General features: G+C 41.9%; 1 pseudogene; it reads left to right on the forward strand.

Moving 5' to 3' along the window:
- The first annotated feature begins 1,948 nt into the window (after positions 1-1,948).
- LOC102811000 lies at positions 1,949-3,911 on the forward strand (annotated as a pseudogene).
- Positions 3,912-6,380: the final 2,469 nt, after the last annotated feature.

The following is a 6,380-nucleotide window of genomic DNA, read 5'->3' on the forward strand; positions in this document are numbered from 1 at the left end:
CCTCATCTTTCTCCCGTGGAGCGGCTGGTAGTTTTGAACCGCTGACCTTAAGGTTCGCAGCCCGATTCGTAACCACTACGCTACCAGAGCTCCTTACATTAATAAAGTAAAATGTGCTATTGTTTGTTTACATATTTGCTTCTTTTAGTTTTTACATGATGTAAAATAACTAGATTGATTACTTTAATTCTTTTAATATCAAGTATTCTATATTATTAAATGAAATTGACTATTAGTCATTTGAACCTAGCCACCAGACACTGCAGTTAACATAAACAATAGAAACAATATTAAAAATATACCAACTACAATATCTCACTCTTTTTTTTATTTTTTTAGTTTATTGTGAACTGGGTGATAGTTTAAATGGGAGAACATCGGCTTTATACCATCATTTCATTGCAATGATTACAATCTCCTCCATGCATCGTCATTCAACAGTATTTGTTTCCATTCCCTCTTGTTTTTTTGGTGTTTTTGTTTTGTTTTGTTTTGTTTTTGTAGGGGGTGATGTACACAGAAACACTCAGGAATATATAATAATTTAAACAACCAAAGGGCACATTCTGCCAGCCTGTCTCCTGGCCGCCAGCACCCAGACCCTCTCTTTCCATGAGTCCAGAGTCCTCAGCTGCTCCCTCTCTCCATGTTCTCATCTCTGCCTCCATCTCTGGTGTCACTGCTTCTCTGGATAGGATCCCACATTTGACTTGTGCTCTTCTCCCTTGATGGTCCTAGGGTCCTCTGTCTCTGGACTGTAAGATTAACTACTCTTCCATTTTTGTTACAAAACTTCTACCTTTACAGTTGTTACAGTCACAGTTAGTCATGATAACAATTACTATTGAAGCATAAGAATCTTATTCCCATCTCTTTTCACCACACCCATCTAAACAAGATGAAAACTGTTCAGTGCAGACTCTACCTTCCCCCGGCATACTCTTTCTATATCATCAGACAAAACAAGGCCAGGGGCAGACTGTGAAACAGGCCATCATATGTAAGTTCAGGCTGAAGCTTAAGAAAATGAAAAAACAAGTGCACAAGAGTCCAAATATTACCTTGAATACATCCCACCTGAATTTAGAGATAATATAAAGAAAAGATTGGATGCATTAGATGCTAAAGATCAAAGACCGGAAGAGTTGTAGGATGACATCAAAAACATCGTACAGGAAAAAGCAAAAGGTCATTAAGAGACAAGAAGGAAGGAAGGAAAAGACCAAAATGGATGTTAGAAGAGAATTGCTCTCCAGCATAGAGATGCTAAAGCAAATTGAAGAAATAGAGAGGTAAAAGAGTCAAATAGAAAATTTCAAAAGGCAGCCCACGAAGGCAAAGTCAAACATCATAACAAAATGTGCAAACCTCTAGTTAGAAAACCAAATGGGAAGATGTGGAGCTTTTCCACAGTCTTTTCTCACAGATATAGTCAATTTGATTTCTGTGTATTCCATCTGCTGAAGTTCACGTATATAGTTATCTTTTATGTTGTTTAAAAAAGATATTTGCAATGAAGAAGTCATTGGTCTTACAACATTCTATCACGTGATCTCCAGCTTCATTTCTATCACCAAGGCCATATTTTTCAACTACTGATACTTCCTTTTTGTTTCCAACTTTTGCATTCCAATCGTTAGTAATTATCAATACATCTTGGTTGCATGTTCGATCAATTTCAGACTGAAGAAATTGGTAGAATTCTTCAGTTTCATCATCAATGGCTTTAGAGGTTGGTGCATTAATTTTCGTAATAGTGGTATTAACTGTTCTTCCTTGTAAGATGTATGGATAATATTCTATCACAGACAGCATTGTACTTCAAGACAGATCTAGATATGTTCTTTTTTTGTTTTGTTTTTGGTATGTTCTTTTTGATGATGAATTTGACACCATCCGCCTCAATTTGTCTTTCCTGACATAGAAAACCATGTGACTAGGAGACAAAATGGCGTCCACGGATTGCAGTACCTACAGCCAAGCTGTAGCCCAGCAGGGCTACAGTGCTTACACCGCCCAGCCCACTCAAGGATCTGCACACAGCACCCAGGCATCTGGACACCAAAGTAATGGAACCTACGGACAACCCACTGATGTCAGCTCTACCCAGGCTCAGACCATTGCAACCTACGGGCAGACTGCCTATGCAACTTCTTACGGACAGCCTCCTACTGGTTATAGTACTCCAGCTGCCCCACAGGCCTACAGCCAGCCTGTCCAGGGCTATGGCACTGGTGCTTATGATACCACCACTGCTCCAGTGACCAACACAGGCCTCCTATGCAGCTCAGTCTGCCCTCAGCACTCAATCTGTCTATCCAACATATGGGCAGCAGCCAGCAACCACTGCACCTGCAAACCCGCTGAGACTAGTCAGCCTCAGCCTAGCACAGGAGGTGAGAAGCAGGCCAGCATGGGGTATGGACAGAGTATCTACAGTTATCCCCAGGGTCCTGGGAGCTACCCCATGCAGCCAAGTCACTGCACCTCCATCCTATCCTCCTACCAGCTAGTTCTCTTCACAGCCAACTGGCTAGGATCAGAGCAGTTACTCTCAGCTGAACACCTATGGACAGCCGAGCAGCTATGGGCAGCAGCTGATCACTATTCTCCCACCCCGTGACTGGATCCTACAGCCAGGCTCCAAGTCAATATAGCCAATAGAGCAGCAGCTGCGGGCAGCAGAGTTCATTCCGACAGGACCACTCCAGTAGCATGGGTGTTTATGGGCAGGAGTCTGGAGGATTTTCCGGACCAGAAGAGAACCGGAGCATGAGAGGCCTTGATAACTGGGTCAGGGAAGAAGGGGATTTGATCATGGAGTCATGAGCCAGAGGTGGGCGGGGAGAAGGAGGCTGTGCAATGGGCAGTGCTGGAGAGCGAGGTGGCTTAATAAGCCTAGTGGACCCAGGTATGAAGGACCAGATCTTGATTTAGGCTCACCTGGAGATCCAGATGAAGACTCTGACAACAGTGCGATTTATGTGCAAGGATTAAATGACAATGTGACCCTAGATGACCTGACGGATTTCTTTAAGCAGTGTGGGGTTGTTAAGATAAACAAGAGAACTGGGCAGCCTATGATCCATATCTGCCTGGACAAAGAAACCGGGAAGTCCAAAGGTGATGACACTGTGTCCTATGAAGACCCACCAACTGCTAAGGCTGCCGTGGAGTGGTTTGATGGAAAAGATTTCCAAGGGAGCAAGCTTAAAGTCTCTCTTGCTCGGAAGAAGCCTCCCATGAACAGCATGTGGGGTAGAATGCCACCCCGTGAGGGCTGAGGGATGCCACCACCACTCCGAGGAGGTCCAGGGGGGCCAGAAGGTCCTGGGGGACCCATGGGTCACATGGGAGGTCATGGAGGAGACAGAGGTGGCTTCCCCCCAAGAGGACCCCGTGGTTCCAGAGGGAACCCATCTGGAGGAGGAAACGTCCTGCACCGAGCTTGAGACTGGCAGTGCCCTAATCCGGGCTGTGGAAACCAGAACTTCGCCAGGAGAACAGGATGCAACCAGTGTAAGGCCCCTAAATCCGAAGGCTTCCTCCCGCCACCCTTCCCGCCCCCGGGTGGTGACCGAGGCAGAGGTGGCCCTGGTGGCATGCGGGGCTGGAGAGGTGGCCTCATGGACCGTGGCCGTCCTGGTGGAATGTTCAGAGGGGGCCGTGGTGGAGACAGAGGTGGCTTCCATGGTGGCTGAGGCATGGACTGAGGTGGCTTTGGTGGAGGAAGACGAGGTGGTCCTGGGGGGCCCGCTGGCCCTTTAATGGAACAGATGGGAGGAAGAAGAGGCGGATGCGGTGGAACTGGGAAAATGGATAAAGGTGAGCACCGCCAGGAAGCACAGAGAGTGGCCCTGCTAGATGAGACACCCCACAGAGCTGCATTGACTACCAGATTTATTTTTTAAACCAGAAAATGTTTTAAATTTATAATTCCATATTTATAATGTTGGTCACAACATTAAGATTATTTCTTGTCTGTACTTGAGTATTTTTCACCATTTGTGGAGAAACATTAAAACAAGTTAAATGGTAGCGTGCTGAGTTTTTTTGCTTTCCTTTTAAAAATAAGATGGTTGTTTAAGACTAAACCAATGGGAACCCTTGTGAGCATGCTCTCAGTGTCGCTGTGGAGAATCTAGAGGGCCTCTAACAGTAACAATGTTCATGGTTGTGATTTTTGTTGTTGTTGTTTCTTTTTTTAAAAAAATAAAATTCCAAATGTTTATAAACAAAAAAAAGAAAACCATGTGACTGTCAGAATCAAAATGGTCAATGTCAGTCCATTCCAGCTTACTAATGCTTAAGATATCAATGTTTATATGTTCGATTTCAGTTTTTATACAATCTTCTCAATTTTCCTAAGTTCATACTTCAGACATTCCATGTTCTGATTATTAATTAATGTTTACACCTGTTTCTCTTCATTTTGATTTGTGCCCATCAGCAAATGAAGATCCCAAATGCTTTACTCCATTTTCATCATCACGGTCAACTCTAATTTGAGGAGGCAGCTCTTCCCCAGTTGTATTATGTCTGCCTTCCAACCTGAGTCTCATCTTCCTTCACTATTTCTGACAGTATTCTGGTGTGCTTCTCCCTGTTTCTATATTCAATATTCTGTGTTGACAGTGTTCCACTGTTATTCATAAGGTTTTCAGTGACTAAATATTCAGAAGTATCTGTCTCTCCTTCTTCCTAATCTGTCTTCATCTTGAAGCCTAGCTGAAATCTCCCCACCATGGGGGACCCTGCTGGTATTTTAAATACCCATAGTATAGCTTCCAGCATCACAGCAACATGCAAGCCACCACAGTATGACAAACTGACAGATGAATGGTGGAAATGCCTAGATAATGAGACAAATTAATCAGTTTGTTCATAATTTATATTTTTAAAAGGAGCCCTAGTATATGAAGGTATTTTATTTGTATTAACATCTTTATTTAAATAACATTAAGAGTTGTATCAGAATAGTTGTTATAAAAGAACATTTTTATGTCTTTCTTTCTCAAGAGTTGTGTGAGTTTGTTAAATTCAATGAATTACTCTTTCACATTGGCCATAATTAATAGAGGAGTCTTGGTGTTGCTAAATGAAAGGTGACTGGCTCAAACCACCAACTGATCAGTGGAAGAAAGATGTGCTAGTATGCCTCTGTAAAGATTTATAGCCTTGGAAACCTTATGGGAACAGTTTTAATTTGTCATCTAAGGTCACTATGAATTAGAATTAACTCCATGACAATATTGTTGTTGTTGCTGTTATTTTTATTATTGTTGTTAACTATAGAAACATTCCATAAGGAAAAAATGTACCTTTCACTACATTAAATAAATAACATCGGTTCCCATAGATCATGCCAGGAAATAATTTATCAATCTGGATCTTCTAAGATATCTTCATTCTTGTTGCTGTGAAGTGTCATAAAGTAAGTTCCAACTCATAGCTATCCTGCGTAGGGCTTCCGAGGAGAGCTGGTGGGTTTGAAGTACTAACCTTGTGGCTCACAGTCCAGGGTTGATGCTGCAGCACCACACCAGGTGTTCATTCTTAGTCATTCTTATCCCTACTCTTTAGTAACAAACATGACAGTCCAGGACACAAGACTTACAAAAAATAAATATGCAAAATTAATTTGTTTCCAAAGAAAGACTCCTGAACTAATTAATATATTAAATTATAATTAGTGCTACGCTATCATCAGACACTTCTTTCTGCAGATCACACTTTGTTCTTGCTTAGGCAAACAAAGTTAAAATGATGCTGTCTCACTAAGAAGACCTAAAATTATGTCATTGAGAATTCTGCACACTGGATGTATACAAAAGCAGGGATTATCATGGACTACAAAAAAGCATGCACAAAAAGAGAGACTTATTCTTTCAAAGAGTATGGTGTTCTTGGTAAGAAGAGAGAAAGTAAGGAGACTGGCTTACATGAGACAAGTTTAATTAAAAAAAGATAATAAGCCCTAAATGATCAAGAGTAGGAAAACAAATGCTTACATTCTCTCAATTTTCATGGCTGCCAAAAATGTTGTTTTTGTTGTTGCTAACTGCCATCAAGTGTTCTCTCAACTCATAGCACTCTCATGGATAATGGAATGAAATGAACTTTGGTCTTGTTCTGTCCCCGTGGTGGATTAGAGACTGGATTTTTGAGATCCATAGAGTTTTCATTAGCTGGTTTGCTGAAAGAGATCAACAGGGCTTTCTTCTTGGTTCATCTTAGTCTGGATACTCTGCTTAAAATATCTCAGCATCATAACAACACAAGCCTCCAATGACAGATGGGTGGTGATTATGTATGAGGATCATTGGGTGAGACATGAAGTCAACTCTTCCTCATGGTGAAAATTCTACTACAGAACCATC

This window comes from Chrysochloris asiatica, unplaced genomic scaffold (assembly GCF_000296735.1).
Source record: "Chrysochloris asiatica unplaced genomic scaffold, ChrAsi1.0 scaffold00061, whole genome shotgun sequence".
Taxonomy (NCBI): domain Eukaryota; kingdom Metazoa; phylum Chordata; class Mammalia; order Afrosoricida; family Chrysochloridae; genus Chrysochloris; species Chrysochloris asiatica.